Below are 17,565 nucleotides of genomic sequence, written 5' to 3' on the forward strand. Positions count from 1 at the left end.
CAAACCTGTGTTAAATGATGCAGAAGATAAACATTTAGTGAACAGTTAAGGAGAAGGATACTATTTACATAGTCCAAGATACGTTTAAAAGGTAAGCCTTTTTCAGAATCCAGTTATTATGGTTCCTGGGATAAAAGAAACCACTTGATCAACATTTGAATCCACCGAGATAGCAGAACACAGTAACATCCAAGTCAAGTCTCTAACATTTAGTTGATTACACTTGATAATTCTCTTCTACGCTGTGTAGCTCCTAGAGTCAACCTTTCACCATTAACTAAAGATGTGTTTTTTATACTTTTGGAACAGCTTTCAGCTACTCAGAGAGAAAAAAAAAAGAAAGTGTTACTTTAATGGACTATAACAGCTTGCAAATAACTAATTTGGCCTTTCTGTTTAAGTAACTGGCCTTTACCATAGTGACATTTCAAATGTTACTATTCCCAAAATAAGATACAGGAAATGAAAATAGGTGTTTATCTAGTATAGATCTATATTTTTGCACAGCAGCCAGTGTTTCAATTTTCAACTCAGCCAGGTCAAAACACTTAAACTCAAAAGTAATCATCTGGAATTACATTCATCATAATTTTGTGAGACAATTTCTGTCTCTTATCCAAAATCACCTATTTGCCCATACATTTCAACCTTTCCCACATGACAGATCTTTGAAAACATGAAATATCTACAGACTGGTATCACATAAACTTGCCAGTTTATTTAAGTTGCTCAATTTTACTCACTACCCCCTTTTATCATCACAACAGATTTCTAAACTTTTTAAAATACTGTTAGAATTCTAACGATTTGACATAGCCTACTTTATTATGTATCTTACAGAACAAGACTTTGCATATGGGTATTTTAAATCAACATGTGTCTCAAAAATAGGAGAACTGCTGCATAGCTGAATCAAGAGAAAATAACAGAGCAAATACTAACTTCAGAAAAGCCTGACTGTAACTAGCAACCACTCTCCAGCAATAGCTGATGCCACATTCTCCAAAGATAGCATGTGAAAATCCAAATAGTACCCCTCATTTGGGGTAGTGTCTTTTCCACTTCATTAATTCAGCTGTGATGGGCCATATTCTTAGAATTCATACACGTCCTAGGGACTTCTACAAAGTTAGAGTACAGATAAATGTATAAAAGAAGCTGAAATTTACAAGCCATTTAAAGTCACTATTAAATACCCTATTTCAGTGTTGCTTTGTTTTCTCCTGTGTGTCAAAGTACCAGTCTTGGAAGTCACTCATTATATGCAGCTTTGTCAGGGTTTCAGTACCACAACTTTTCAAAAGTATCTTCATTTAGCAAAGAGGTTCGCCACTTTGAAAAACAGAATCCCTCTAAATTCAGACTAGTTTATCATGAAAAGAAAACCATGAAAACTGTTTGTACTCTTGTTTTATTACTACATCCGGCCTGGTCGCTATTGGAAATTCAATTATTGTTGCTAGGAGCCTGTTGCTATGCAACCAAAAAGGGTTATGCAGCACTTTCAGTCTGAGAAGCATTGAAAACACCACAGGCTGCCTCTTTTGGCTCTAACCAGTTTATTTCAGCAGATTAACATTCTCTTCAGTCACCCCCCAACTTCAGGCATACCCTTCAGAAAAGTTGCAATGACAGATCTGAACAATGTAAACAAACAAGAAAACAGAAAAGCAGCACAAAAGCAATACATTTGATCTCTACTACATGCTACAAGAAACAGCAACAGTTCCTCTAATTCAGCATTTCAAAAAGTTTGTAACCGTAAACTTCAAAACCCTTCCTAGTTTCAACTTTCACCCACTAGTACAATGGAATTGCACGATATGTTTCGCATGGATATAAAGCCTGACAGAACAATACATTAGTTTCATACTCGGATCGTAAAACAATACTTTAAAACAATACTTCAAACTGCTTTAAACTGGCATAATACTACTTAGTAAGGCCCTGTCAGCAGGGGCTTAGGAAAGGCAGATCCTGTTTGACAAACATGATCTTTCATGACAGGGTGAGCCACTCATAAGATGAGGAAAAGGCGATGGATGTTGCCTATCTTGACACATTTCCCCCTGCTGGAGAAACCGGATGCTTGTGGATTCAATGAGCATACACTTTGCTGCGTTAAAAACTTAGATGACGTCTCAGACTAGAGAGTTGTGGTCAATGGAGTTAAATCCAGTTGGTGGCTGGTCACAAGTGGTGTCCCCCAGGGATAGGTAATAGGACCCATCCTGTTTAACATCTTTATCAATGATCTAGACAAGGGGATAGAGTGTACTCTTAGGAAATTTGCAGACTACACTAAACTGGGTGGAAGCATCCTTCTGCCTGAGGGAGGCTCTGCAGAGGGATCTCAACAAGCTTGATCAATGAGCTGAGGCCAGCTGTGTGAGCTTCAGTAAGGCCAAATGTCAGGTACTGCACCTTGGCCACAACAATCCCCAGCAGTGCTATGGGCTTGGGCAGGAGTGGCTGGAGAGCTGCCCAGCAGGGAGGGACCTGGGGTGCTGACTGACAACCCTTGAACATGAGCCAGCAGTGTGACCAAGGGGCCAAGAGGACCGATGGCATCCTGGCCTGTAGAAGGAACAGTGTGGCCAGCAGGACCAGCGAGGTGACCTTACCCTTGTACTTGGCATTGATAAGGCTGCACCTTGAGTATTGTGTGCAGTTTTGGGCCACTCCCTACAGAAAGGACATTGAGCTACTAGAACATGTCCAAAGAAGGACAATGAAAATTATGAAAGTTTGAAGCACATGTCTTACAAGGAGCTGCTGAGGGAGTTGGGGCTGTTTAGCCTTGAGAAAAGGAGGCTGGGGGGGGCACCTTATAGCTCTCTACAGCTACCTGCAAGGAGGTTGTAAAGAGGTGGGGATTGGTCTGTGCAGTTACAAGTGAAAGGACAAGAGGTAATGACCTCAAGTTGCACCGGGGGAGATTTAGACTGGATATTATGAAGAATTCTTCACTGGAAGAGCTGTCAGGCATTGGAACAGACTGCCCAGGGCAGTGGTGGAGTAACCATCACTGAAGGTATTATTATTAGTAAGGTATGGTTTAGTTAAGGACTTGTCAGTGCTAGGTTACTGGTTGGACTGGATGATCTTGAAGGTCTTTTCCTACAAAGGTAATTCTGTGATTAGTATTTATTCTCTATATCAAAAGATGTCCATCAGGTCTGTAGGTTACTTTAAAGACCTTGCAGTCAAACAGACTTCTGCCTTGGTGTGCCATTGTCACTTTACACAGTATGAAAGCTGAATTATGCAGCCTACATATATCTCTGCAGATTCATTTATTTCAGCAATATTTTTGCAAACCTTCTGGAGAATGGCTAAGAGATTACATGCAGAAAAGCAGAATTAGGGCTTTTCTCCACTCTTGCTAATAATCTGAGGGTGTTCTAGCCTGCACCAAACCCAAGTTGTTCTCAGCACCATAGTTAAGAATGCTACGTCCTCCAGCTTGGTCCTTAAAATGGATCCATACAATGACACACTAGCACAGTTTGTTTCCTGACTAATTCAACAGGATGTTGATTTTTTTCTCCGCATGACCTAACTAGATCCCTATAGTAATCCTGAGATGCCTGCCCTTCTCCCAAAGGAGGTAAACTCTCCTTTTTCACTTGAGCCTCAGCAAAAGCTCCCTATTCAGCCATGCTAGTCATCTTCCCTGACATTTCTTCTCCTGTTCCTGTCCTTTTAGATTTCTTTCTTGAAGAGCTTTCAGCCTTCCTGAACCCCTTGGTCCTTTAGAACTCTCAATCAATGTCCTGGACAGGCCTAAGTCTCAGAATTACTTCAAAATTGTAGAATCATAGAATGGTCTGGGTTGGAAGGGACCTTATCACCCAGTTCCAAGCCCCCTGCACGGGCAGGGACACCTCCCACTACATCAGGTTGCTCAAGGCCCCATCCAACTTGGCCTTGAACACTGCCAGGAGGGGGCAGCCACAACTTCCTTGGGCAATCTGCCAGTGTCTCACCACCCTAAACAGAAAATAATTTCTTTCTAATGTCTAACTTTCATCTCCTCTCTTCAAATTTTAAACCATTTCTCCTTGTCCTCTCACGACACACCCATGTGAAAAGCCCTACCCCAGCTTTCTTGTAGGCCCCCTTCAGATTTTGGAAGGCTGCTTTAAGGTCATCTTGGAGCCTTCTCTTCTCCAGGCTAAACAACTCCAAATTGAAGACGCCTGTCTTCAGAGGGGAAGTGCTCTGATCATTTTAGTGGCTCTCCTCTGGACATATTCGAGGCGCTCTATGTTCTTCCTATGTGTGGGACTCCAGAAATGGACACAATAGCCCAGGTGGGGTCTCACAAGAGCAGAGAAGAGGGGGAGAACCACCTCCCCTGACTGATGATGAAGCTGACTATAGCTGACAGCAAAATTTTTAAAGTTACTAATAAAAGTAACTAATAAAACCAAACAAATCAACCTAAAAAACCCAACCCAACAAAACAAAAGAAGTCCAAACACAAAATATCCAAACAATTAAAAATTTTATTTTAAGATACCCTCAGAACTCCTCACTCCTCAATATGATTTTTTCCTATAGTCTGGAGGTTTGTCTATTCCCAAGTTACTGGTAAGGGAAACAGATTCTGAACTTCTCAATACCTTCCTTTCCAATTATAAAAAAATGGTTAAAAGAATGTTCCTCGGAATGTAATTTTTTAGTGTCTATTTTGTGTACATTGACATGAAGCAGGCTAAAGTACCCTGAAAGAAAGACAGAGATTAGCCAACAAGAAGGAAAATTGGCCACTGGCAGAGAAAGAATCGTGCAGTCCCTGGAAGCAGAGATCAGTAGGTGTAGGCAATCCCCACAGCCTAGCTGGATACATGTCAGCAATGTGTGATGCTTAGCAGCCTTGTCACATCCTGCTATCTCAGGTAAACTGTTAAATATTAAACCACATGCACACCAGGCATCCAAAAAGGAACAGGAAAAAACACTGGATATTGAACTGCAGAGCTTAATAACTAAGCATGAGTGCCAAAAGTAGTGAAAATTATAACTACAAATATACATAAACAAGTATCATTGCCATCAGTGACAATAAGGCAGCAGAAAAGGACTAAAGCATACACTGCAAAGGAAGAAAAAATTGTTGATGCAGAAGATTTAAGGAGTGATATATACTTTAATTTTGTGTCTCAAAAAGAAATGATCAATTTTTAAGTCTTTACAAAGAAAACAAGCAAACAAGTATCCAAATTATAAATTTTTGTACATTTGGAAAAAGCTACCTTATTTTAAAATATTGCTTTATGTCCTAGAGATATCCAGCACCCTACCCCAAAATCTGAATCCTAAGTATGTCTTTAAAAATGTACTGTTTTGCTGTGTATCCATGTATTTAAAGTACAGTAATTTTAAAACTGTATTGTTTTCCTAATACTGTATTTAAATTATTTTCATGAATCTCACTCTGCTTTGGTAAAAGAATGTTAAAAAAAAAAAAAAAGACAAACAGTAACTGATGATAAAAGTATCCGTGTCCTTTTCCATCCCAGTATAGTTGCATGAGGCAACTAATATTTCACTGTGTGTTTACAGTGTTCTTTTTTCTTTCTAAAAAAGGTGTATCAAGCCAAGAGCAAATGGAGCAATAGCAATTTTGGAGGAAATACACAAGAAACGTTGTGTTGGAAGCAATGACAAAGAAATATTCTTATAGTAAGAATATTGCTTTACCAAACACCATTGAAATTCAGTATCACACTGAACAACAACATTTAAGATATTCATTTTAATCTTGTTTGATTTCTCATGGGACTTTTCCCAATGTTCTCTTTCACAAGCATAAATTTATTCACAGCACATTGTTATAAACAAATATGTTTCAAATATAAAGTTTGATTTTTGGCTCTTATGAAATAACGAGATATTTTTAATGTAAGAATGTATATTAATTCATACATAAAGATATAAAGAAACCCCATAACCCAAACGTGCCAAAAGACTTCCACATGTTTCTGCCTTGCTGGAAAAACAACTGAGTTCCAAACAGTTCATTCTGTTCTGCTTTTCCATACTAACAGTACACAGCCCCTTAAAAGACAGTCATTTGAACAAGTCTCAGCCATCTTAGATGGAGAGATGTCAATACTTCTAATTCTGTTCCACGTGTCACTTAAAACTAACCACTTCAACATTTGTTTTTAGATTAAAGGCATATATTTATTTTAAAAAATCTAAAATTATTAAAATCCTTCTTAGTTATCACTGCACTTCTCTAAAAGAAACAGCCCTTGAAGCTCTAAGCTAAGATTGACCCTAGAAAGCATGTCAAAACGTGAAACTGCGGAAAAACACATATAATCATTCTTATTTAGCTAAGGTTATCTGGCATGGCTTTTTTTCCCTCAAAAGAAAAAACACTGAGACAGAACAAATAGGCAGTACATGTAAAACCAAAATGAAATAATGAATACTGAACACCAGTGCAGCACAGAGAAATGGAGAACATGCAAATAAATACTAGGGAAAAGCCATTAATTATAAAAAGGCAAAGAATGTCACCAATCAAACTAGCACTGCACAATAGAGAATAGTTAACAACTCTCTGTGTTTACAGTTATTGTACTTACAATGCAAATGGAATACCGAGAATTGCACAACTGGATTCAAAGAATCCTTGCTTGTTTAGTTTCTGTCTTGAAAGGATATAGAAAGGTTACACTATTAACACAAATTTTCAAATTATCTCAATCTCACAAAACCCTTCATTCTCAAGTAATATAAACACTAGTACTTTCAAAAGATGGTTTAATGAAAGGTAATGTTAAAATGATTTTTACAATTGTTTGGTATTTCTTTTATTAGACTCCATCCACTGCACACATAGAGAATCAGAAAACAATTCAAATATAAAGAACATTCAGTGACAATATTTATTAAGGGCATGTGTCATGAACAAAAACTGAATTTGATTTATAATTCTTAAAACAGAGACATAAGACTACATAACATAATTTCACTGTTCTGCACAGTTGCCAACTAACAGTAAAATAACGCTATTATTAAATACCACTAGCTATCTCATTTCCAATATGGGAAGATAAGCACCTAACCTAGAACACATATAATACCAACACTGCATACTATTAGTATAATTTTTGAGATATGATAGAGTTTGTCCACTTGCTCTTGAGACCACCTTCCTCCTGAAAGCACACTCAGACATGCCACCAGACCAGTTCCTGAGGACTTTATCCAGTCAGGCCCTGAAAATCTCTTGAGGACAAAGATGGCAAAAACTTGCTTGGCCCCACCTGCATCACTGGCCTGCCCTTCCAAGGACAAATGTTTTCCTTATCTTCAGTCTAAATCTCTCTTGTTTCAACTTACAAGCGTTGTGTCTCAGTTCTACCATGTACTGCTGTGAAAAGCCTGGCTCCATCTTCTTGATGGCCTCCTTGCATGCATTAGGGAAGGGTGCTGCTAGGACCCCTGAAACGATCTCTTCTCCACACTGAACAAGCCCAGGTCTCTCAGTCCCTCCTCACAGAGATGTGTGTTCCAGCTCCTGACTGCCTTAGTCACCCTCTGCTGACCTTCGTCCACTTTAGCAGTGTCATTCCTTTCACAACAGTATGGTGATGATGTATGGTGATGGCAAAACTACACATGGACATTGCCTAGCAAGTGTGGAGATGGAAGGGAAAATAATTGCCCCCATTTTCTTGCCTATACCCTTGTTCAGACAGCCAAAGAGACACTGCTGATTTTCCCTATGGCCAAGGAACCCTGCTGGCTCACATTCAGCTCACTGCCAACCAGGTAACACAGGGTCTCCTCCAGATCACTGCTTCCCAGCCACTCTGTTCCTAGCCTGTAGCTTGCAGATTATTGGATGAGGGTCAGAAGAAGCAAAATTAGGCTATAGATGGTAAGCCTGCTGATGCTGAACCTTCGAAAAATTCAGCAGATTCGGAAGAGGTACCATCCTTGGATCATAACATTTAGCCAACAGCACAACTATGCTGACACAGTAAATTTCGAGTGTTCCAAACTTATGACTGTGCAGCGAACACAAGCCATTAAGAGCTGCTGAGGTTTCCAGCACCGAGTTATTCCAGGTCCCAGCCATATAACCTAGTATGTCACTCCGCAATGTAACAGTGGAAACACTTAAAAGGTCATCTTCCACATGCAAAGTAATCATAAAACTTCATCTCAGCTGCCCAAAATACACTTGTGATACACAACTTGTGACTCAAGGCCACAGAGAATGTAGTTAACAGAGTTGGTCACAGCACTGACATCATGATCTTGTATCTAACTCTTACGACAGGAAATGTCAGTTTCTTCAGAATTCAGTGAGGAGAAGTATATGCTAAAGGAAGGACAAGCAGTGAAAATACTTCAAGCCCCTTTAAAAACAGGAAACTTGACTCTGTGGCTTTTATCAGGATCATGGCAGGTAATTTTTGTACCTGAAATTTAAATCCTTGTAGGAGCTGCCTCCCAGAAGAAAGATATAAGACAGTAACTGACATAGCTCAGACTGCACAAGTTCATAGAGCTATATTGTTCAGCTACTGGCCATCTGGATGACTTCAAATAACAGCATTTTAAAAAGCAACACCAAACAGCTGCAAGTGAACCAGTATTAAAAAGACAACCTTTAAAATACTATGAAATACACTGTTTCATAAACCAGAATCACTACTTCCATGACAAATTATGCTATTGCTTTGTAGGACCAATTTTGATTCTCAGTCTATTGCAAATAAACATTCCCTTGGTTTGACATGAGCTTGCTGGTGAAGTCTACTCCAGCCACAAAATCTAAATGCTGTGCACTAGGCAGAGGTTTGGGAAATCCTAAGCCCCTCTAGTCTCCACACAACTACAGACCCAATGCACAAAACCTCTTTAAACTTACCTGCCCACTGTTGTTCCATGAAATACCCTGTCAGAGCTACGCTTCTTACAGTACAAAGGAGTTTCAGAGAGTTGGAGACTAACAGAGCAACTCAGGACAACCTTCAGTCAGAAAGGACCCAGAAAGATGGGAAGAGAGAATACCACAAAGATTCATGCTCTCATTTTAGCTCATTGATACTTGCCTCTCTTCAAACCCAAAATCCAAGCATAAAAGGGTTTCCATAAAATAAGGAAATGAAGATGGATTTCTGTGCTAATTACCTTCATTCTGTAGCTAAGCATGTTTTTTACTCCCTAGAACAACTGTAAGGATGGTGTAGCTCACAGAAGAGCTTTCATTCTGCCCAAAGAATAATCTTTCTAGAAGTTATAGGAAATTGCTATGACTATTGCACGGAATCAACTCTGAAGAGTTAAAAACATACTGGATTCTACATTTTTTTATATTTACTAAATATGATAGAAAACAATAAAATTAATATGGAACCGTTATTTATCAACTCTTTCTGCAAACTGCAATTTAGATGGGAGTGGCTTAACACAGAGTGGACCAAATAAAACAAGAGTGAATGAAATATTAAACAGGAAGCCACATGGTGATATGACTACCACATGCTCAACTAGCATGTTGATTTCAACTTATGGCTAAAAAGTTTCAGTAAGTCAGGTACTACACAGGCAGTTCAACACCTCCTCACTAGTCACGGCTAATGCAACTTTAAATAAAATAAGATCTTTCTGCATAGGTAATCTACTTTTCATAAGCATATAATAATTTTACAAATGGCTGCAACTGTCTGTAGAGTGATAGCTATTTAGTTAACCATTAATTAACTGTAAAATGTGTACAATCTGGTCATTAAATTGTAAGATTTCTCAGTAAGAAATTTTGAGTAAATTTTATTTTTAAATGGCAATTATAGATCAACTCTTGTCCTAAAAAATACTTTGAAAAGCAACTATGTTTTTTTTAACTAAGGCAAGCTGGTTTAAGACAAGAGGTTTTTTCATAATTGTATCTTTCCAAATTCTCTCAGACCCAAAGAAATTAACATTGAATTTGAATAATACACATAGTACATAAAAACTTGACTAGAAAATTAGCAATCCATTATGTACAGCTACATCTTTCCTAATGGAAGAACGTACAGCTCAAGAACTGGAATGTGGAGTAGGACACATTCTTCTTTCACTAAATCTGTAACTCCATTGTCACTCCTGCTTATGTTAAGCTAAAGAATAATTAAGGTAAGAATACAGCAGTTAAGGCTCAAGACAGAGAACTGAGTGATCTTTTTGCAGCAGTTAAAAAGAAAGATAATCTTCAAATTTACCAGACATTTAACTTAAGGCAGAAGTGCCTCCAACGTCAAGAGAACTACAATTATTTTGTTATTTTTCCTTTCACCTACCTATAGTGAGTAGACTTAGTCATGCTTAGACTTAGTCCATTTCAAAATTGCACTGTCAAATTGCACCAAGCTCTTCACAATGCAGAACACTACCAAGAGATGAGGAAGAAAAAATCAGGTGATAGATGGGGCTACACTAATGAACAGCAATTTTTGTAAATATTTTGTGAATAATGTGCAATAGATCACATCAAAATATGTCAGCTCATATTCAAAATTCTGGTCATCCAGCCACTATCGAGTAAACTCTTCAGATAGCCTATAAGGGAGCAACGTATGCAAGACTGCTCCTCTTTCTCCCTCGGCAGATTTAAGTACATTTGGGGGGCAAAAAGAAAATCAGACCAAAGGTACCCTGAAAACAATATACAATGCATCACCTGAAGATTCAGCAGACATAAGCTATCTCACTGGAGTTAAAAATGTACTTTCAGATTTTATCTCCACAGAAGCATTGTAAATAACCTTACTAACCGTGTTATTCTGTCCTAGAATCCTATCAGTCTTTTTCAATTCTTTGTAAGTGAAGTATAGTTAACATGACAGAAAAGAAGTAATCAGACAAGAAATCAGAACACTTTAGCTGAAGTAGAATAAACTGACTCAATGGAACCTGCGAAATGATATACTGCACCTTTTAACAGATTTACTTGTTTCTATTCCTACTTTGTAATGTTGCATGATTTAACTATGAGTTTAAGTGTTTATAAAGCATCCCTGAGGCAGTATGCAAGAGAAAAAACAGTTAGATTAATTATTATGAGGTAATAAAACAGAAGAGAGAAGCCATTTACTTGGCAGATAAACAGTAAACAAGGCTTTGACTCATTAGCTGTGGTGGCAGCATTCAAAGCCTGAATAAAACCTAAAGACATGGTACTTGCCTTTGCAACCTCATAAACTTATTTAAATTAAGACCTCAATAAGAACAAAGTGAAAGAACTCAGAGAAGTTCTCAAAAGCCAGGATATACTCAGGGTACTAAATATCCATGAGTGGATGAAACAAGCTTTAAAAATAGTGCTACATATTTTTCACTCTCATTAATGAAGTCAAAAATATTAGAAGTACAATCAAATTTAGTTATTAATAAACAAACTTTGATATTCCTGTGGTGTAGCTATCACTGTTATGTAAGAATTTAAAAAGAGAGGTTGGAAATAAATTAGGAATTTGGACAGAGAGCCTGAATTGCTACAATTTAAACTTCCGAGCTTCATCAAAATTTCTGCTATAAAGCATTTAATTTGTTTATTAAATAGAACTCAAAATATAGTGCTATCAACATCCTTTCATTTTTGGCCACTAAATCTGAATTTAGGGGACCAAATACAAGCAACGGTGGAACATTACTATGGTGAAATAGGAAAAACAACAAAAGGTACCGTGCAATTTAAGGTGTACTGACCCTGCACTGGCCTGCACCTTTACTCGTTTTCAAAGGGAAATTACAGAGCTAGACTCCATTATCCAGTCACACGCACACAAAAAAAAAAAAACAAAACCACACACACACAAAAAAAACCACACCTGGCTCATTAATTACAGTGTATGGAAAAACAATGGATACTTCTAAACTATACAAGTTAAAACAATAAAATTTTAAACTGTAGGGTTCATAAATCCATAGAAAAATTCCTGAAATTTTGAAACATAGTGGTACTCATAAATATGTAGTTTATACTAGTTCTCTGATGTGTTTTCTGAGGAGGAGGGGAGAGGTGTTGGCTTTTTTTGTGGGGAGGGGTGCATTGTTTTTTTTCCAGAACTACTGATTGATAAAGACATCTATACTAGTCAACTAAAGTTCCTGTCACTTCTGCAACTCATATGTAACAGATAAGATGCAACCTTAGTTTCATTCAGGAAGATTTTTCAGAAAGAAAATATGAACACATATAGAAATACCCAGAAACAGAACAGCCAATTTCTTCCATGATTTCAAGCATATTGCCAAAATACTAAGTTTGCTATATTGCAATGAACAGAAGAAAGGAGAAAATTTGTTGTAAGATTTATTTAAATTCCATACACATTATCGGTGTATTTCAATGAAAGAATTTTTAGGATTTTCTTTCCTTTTGGTATTCCAAATAGCATAGCACCCTCTGGTGCATCTAATAGAAAGAAAGAATAAGCAGCAGTTATTGTATAAAAAAGACCTTAATTAAAAAAAAAAAACACCAAACCTTTGAAATTATATTCCTTTATTCAAAATTGTAGGCAATGTTTATTAAAAATATTGTGAAAATGAAAATACTGTAAATATTGTGAAATGAAATTAAATTGAATTATACATTCTTTAGTTTAAAAAGTACAGGTGGAACATTTAGTGGAACAAAATGTTCCATCAAATGTAACTAAAGGTTACATCAAGCAGGACTAAAGCTACACACACAGTCATAAAACACTAAATTTCACACCGAAATAAACAACATCATTGATTTGACAGGTTAAATTACTAAACCACATTTGACTGTTAAAATACATCTAGTCACGGAGAAAAATAATTTCCTCCAAAAGTACATTTTGCTAATCACAGAAGTAGAGCTCACCACCTGCTTTAAGAAGCTCTTTTGTAAACCTCTGGAAGTCTCAACTCAATACACAAGAAATGAAAGTGACACCTGTTTAAATCAGCCATCTGTCCTAACAAACTATATTTAGCCAAATTAGTACGTGTACTTCTCCTTAAACTTCCAAACTATGGGTGTATGTTACATCTGTGAAAAAAAAGTATTGTTATGACTGAGAATCAGCTTTACCACATATATATAAATAATAAAACTGTCTTACAGAAAAACATTGTCTTAACCATTAAACTGTTCATTTTTAAAACCTCACTAATTTTTCAGCTCTTTTTCTCAGAAAAAAAAAGTTTCACTCGTAATTTAAAAACATATTGCTTTTGGAATTCTAACACGTTTATTTGGCACAGACTTTGAAATGGAACTCCAGCTACAAGGACACTGCAGTACCACCGAAAGCTTAATTTTCATTCTGTCTGTATTACAATGAATTCATAACGTTTCAAATGAAAACATTTTTAAAGGACTTCAAGACTTATATATCTTTTATTTTTAAAAGCCTGTTCATTTTTTTAAGTATTCTACATGACAATACCTGCAACTGATAAGCTTTTGGAGACAGCAGGTAACAATACAACTAGCATGGAGTATTTTAAGAAGGAAGAAGACGTTTTAGAACAGGACAAGGTAAGGCATGAAAACCAGCACCACCAAAATTTACTGAAATGATTAAAGACTAGACTGTATTTTAGATACAAAGAGAGAGAGAGTAAAAGGGTACAGCCTTCTGTCTCAGTGTTATGTTTAGTAAAGGAAAAGAAATGCCAACATTTATTTCTCTACACAGTTTTGTGCTTAACGAATTACTGTATCAGGCAGGAACAAGAAATGGGATCGTGCTAAGAAATCGAGACATAAATAAAGCACCCTTTAAACTCTTTAATGGCACTGCAGCTTTGATTCCCATTTCATTTGCCTACACTACATTACTGAAAGGGTTTCTCCACAGCAGTACAATGTAGGTTAGCTCACTAACAACACAATGGAGCATATGATCCAGATAGGCTCATTAAGATACACCGGAACACATTTAGGTAATTACACAGTCCAAGTCTTGAAAACCAATAATATAAAAATTACAAGCCACCACATTTTCAAACACTGGTTAGCATCACAAACACCAACTATTTTGATAGCTGTGGGCATTAGGGGACCAGAACAGGTAATGCCGATCTCATTTGTGATCACTACAGCATTTCAGAGAGAATAGAGTCAATAGTTTTCTAAGTGAAATAGTCCCATGATATCAAAAGAGATTATTATGACTGCATTACTATTTTCCAAACTGCAGTCACTGCCTAAGGAAAATGTGGCTAAGACCTTTAGACAAGACTGTGTACTTTTAATTGGATTTTTAAGAAACATCTGTACATCTCCTGACAGAGTCAAAAGAGAAAGTTTGTGTCATTGCCTATGCACCTCTTTGCTACCAGTGGTCTGCATACAAGCTCTCCAAAGACAGATTTCAACACCCAGGAAGGATTCCCTCCTGAGTGGTACTCTATCCCACTGTCTGGAGGGATGCTCAAGAAAGGCATAGTGAAAATCTGACATCCTGTCTTCTCAACCACAGTAGATGCCATGAATGATTTCACTACCAGCGAATCTTGTGAATTATCAAAAAAAAAAAAACCTAACAGGAAATATATTTAAGGTGTAAATGTGCCATATAGCCAATACTGTACTAAATTCACATGAATTCTTAATGTCTTTAGAACTTATTTGACAGCAGACCTAGAAAATCTGTAAAATCGTAAAAACATGACAACATGGAGACCTTCAGCCATTACTCAAAATACTGAAGCATTTTCTAACTTCTTGTTGGCCCATGAAATACACATTAAAAAACAAAGAAAAAGAAGAAGAGGGAAAAGGAAAAGGAAAAATGCATTCATTATTCCATAGCTCAAGAAATATTAATATCAAACGATGCACTAGCTACTTAGCATGTTTGTAGTTGACAGTTACTTGGAAAAATTGCCCCTATCACATTCATTGGTAGCACCAGTGTAAGACAAATTAATACTTCGCTTATAAAGAGAAACCCTACATTTTACACTGGGTTCTAAAGATATAAAAAAGGGAAAAAATGTTTATACAATTAAAGGAAGAGCTTAGATTAAAAACAAGAAGTATTTCACTAAATAAAGGAATAACAAAATAAACAAGTCATTTTGAAATGTTCAAAAAGCTTCCCCCAGTAACATATTATTCGGCAAGTCAAAGGGGAGAGTGCAACTGCATATGGAGATGTTAAAAGAAAATTTCATTGCCATAATAGATGCCAAAACCTCACTCTATCTGAAAGAATTTTAAAAGTATATAAAGTATGATTTGACACCACTAACAGTACATATCTTTAGATCTTAAAAAGTCATCACAAATAGGATGAAGCAAACAAGCATTTTGAAAAAATAAAAAGGCAAAACACCTTCATTAGTAACACAATTTCCACTAAAGCTTCTTGAGAGCTAAAATGCTGCCGCTTCCTTTATTCCCAATTATACTATCAAAATACAGTGGGTATAATGAAGTCACTTTGCTTTTTTAATACTATTTCTTGGTTTCTCCCTTCTTTGCTGCTGAGCACACAAACTCAGCCAGTATCTTGAATTTTCATCACTGTAGAGAGTTTAGGTTAACTGAAATGGATTCTACCCACATGAAAATAACTCAGTCTGCATAAATTATATCTACACATGCACTGTTCCATATTACACTGGCTGTATGAAAGCGTAATTAAAAAAATAATCTCCTGCTGAAGGAGTTCAGGAAAAAAAAAATTCCTAAAAAACAAAAAACAACTCTTCACAATACAAGACAGCTTGTACTAAAATAAGAAGCAACATTAATTATGAATAAAAGAAAAAATTCAAAGTGACATAAAGCTCGGAAAAGTGATTGATGTGATCCGTACCAGACAGCATCATTAAAAGACAGCAAGTTCTCAAAATCTGCAACATTTAGCAGTTGCGTCAAATCCCAACAAGGCCCCTACAAGTGAAAGAGGAAAAAACACCTCCTGCTCTCGGTGTGCTACAGGATCGTCCCTGGCCGCATCTTTCCTCCTACCCTCACGGCTTTTATCGAGTTTAAAATAAATAACCTTAGAGCTTCGATCCCCTATTCCTCAATGCCCCCACCCTGGCAAACGAGAGACCGAGAAAGATGCATACCCACCGCATCCAAGTAATTGTCCGTGAGGTCCCAGTAGCGTGGCATCGTCCCCATCACCGCCAAGCCTCTCTTCCTCCTCACTTCGCACCGCGGCCAGCTCCCCTCCCCGCCCAATGGACACCCCCATCCCAACCGCACGTCTCCAGAAGCCGCTCCCCGCCCAACCGCAAAGTACACCCAGGGGTAGTGGGGCCGGAGAGGGCGGGGAGTGAGAGGGGAGAAGGAGGAGGAGGAGAAGGGATGGATGGATGGATGGATGGATGGATGGATGGATGGATGGATGGATGGATGGAGAGGGGGAGGCGGCGGGAGAAAGCGGAGGAGCAAGGAGGGCAATCCACGTCCCCCTCACCACACCGCCGCCAACCGCGCAGCCCACGGGAGCAGCCCCGGCCCGGATGCTGCGAGGAGGGGGGAGGCAGCGGCTGGGGGAGGGAGAGCGGAGGGAGGGCCGGCGTGCGCCCGACAAGAATATTCACCTGGGCTGAGGCGGGCTGTGGTGTTGTTCCCGCTGTCGTGGCTGCTGGAGGTGGCTGTTGTTGTTGTTGTTGTTGTTGTTGTGGGTGACGATGAGGAAGGGGGTGAGGTGCAGCAGCAGGAGGAGGAGGAGGAGCAGGAGAGGAGCGGTTGTTGTTGATGGGTAACAGTCGCCAGGACTACGGTGACTATGGCGCTTGATTCACAAGGCAACGGTTGCTATAACTCACAAAAGGGAGAGCGAACGAGGGAGGAGGAGGCGGCGGCCCAGCCGGAGCAGCCCGGAAGAGGCGGAGCCGGCCCTCACCGGCGGCGCCGGGGCGGGCGGGGGCGGCTCCCGGGGCTGGTCCGGACGCCGCCTCGGCTCTCAGGCGGCAGCCGGGCCGCCGGGCGAGCGGGCGGGCGGTGGTGGGGAGGGTGCAGAGCCGGCGGGGCTGCCCGCGGGGCGGTGGCTGGCGGCGCCAGGCCAGGCCGAGGGGCGGGGCTGCGCGGGTGACGCCTGGGCCGGTCCCGCCGCCGCCTGACGCCACTTCCGGCGGGTGGGGAGGAGGTGTCCGGCCGGGGCCTTGCTGTCTGCTGCTCGCCGCGGGCTTCCAGCTGCGCCCGCCGGCGGGAGATGGGCCGCTGCCGGGCGGGACGAGCAGGAAGTCAGGCCCAGCGGCGACTGCTCTCCCCCTCCCACCGTCTCCAGTCGCAGGCGCCCCACGCCTCTTTCCCTAGGAAAATGGCTGCGAGGAGCTGCTGGTGGTGGGGGAGCTTCCCGGCTGACGCCATTTTGAGGCTGGAGGGATGACGGAGGTGGCGGTCGGGCCCGCAGCCCTGTGGTTCCAGGTGTCCCTGCCTGTCCTGGGCTCATCCGGCGGGGAGGCGGAGGTCCGGGCTGTGGGCGACCCAGGGCCCTGGGGTGCCTGTTTGCCGCCCGGGCCTCGAGCCCTGTGGAGGCCGTGGGGCCGGGCAGGCCGTGAGTGTGGAGCTGACACAGCTGTAAAAACCGCCTGCTTTCC

The 17,565-nt window shown here is 39.7% G+C and overlaps 1 protein-coding gene across 1 annotated transcript in view; it reads right to left on the reverse strand.

Annotated features, from left to right (window-relative positions):
• The window catches only part of RFX3 (regulatory factor X3), a 101,787-nt gene extending 85,009 nt beyond the window's left edge, over positions 1-16,778 (reverse strand). Inside the window, exon 1 of the mRNA XM_030467339.1 lies at positions 16,564-16,778. The gene's annotated coding sequence lies outside the window, so the exon portion shown is untranslated. The remainder of the gene's footprint in view (positions 1-16,563) is intronic.
• Positions 16,779-17,565: the final 787 nt, after the last annotated feature.

The sequence above is a fragment of the Calypte anna genome, chromosome Z (assembly GCF_003957555.1).
Source record: "Calypte anna isolate BGI_N300 chromosome Z, bCalAnn1_v1.p, whole genome shotgun sequence".
In the NCBI taxonomy this organism is placed as follows: Eukaryota; Metazoa; Chordata; class Aves; order Apodiformes; family Trochilidae; genus Calypte; species Calypte anna.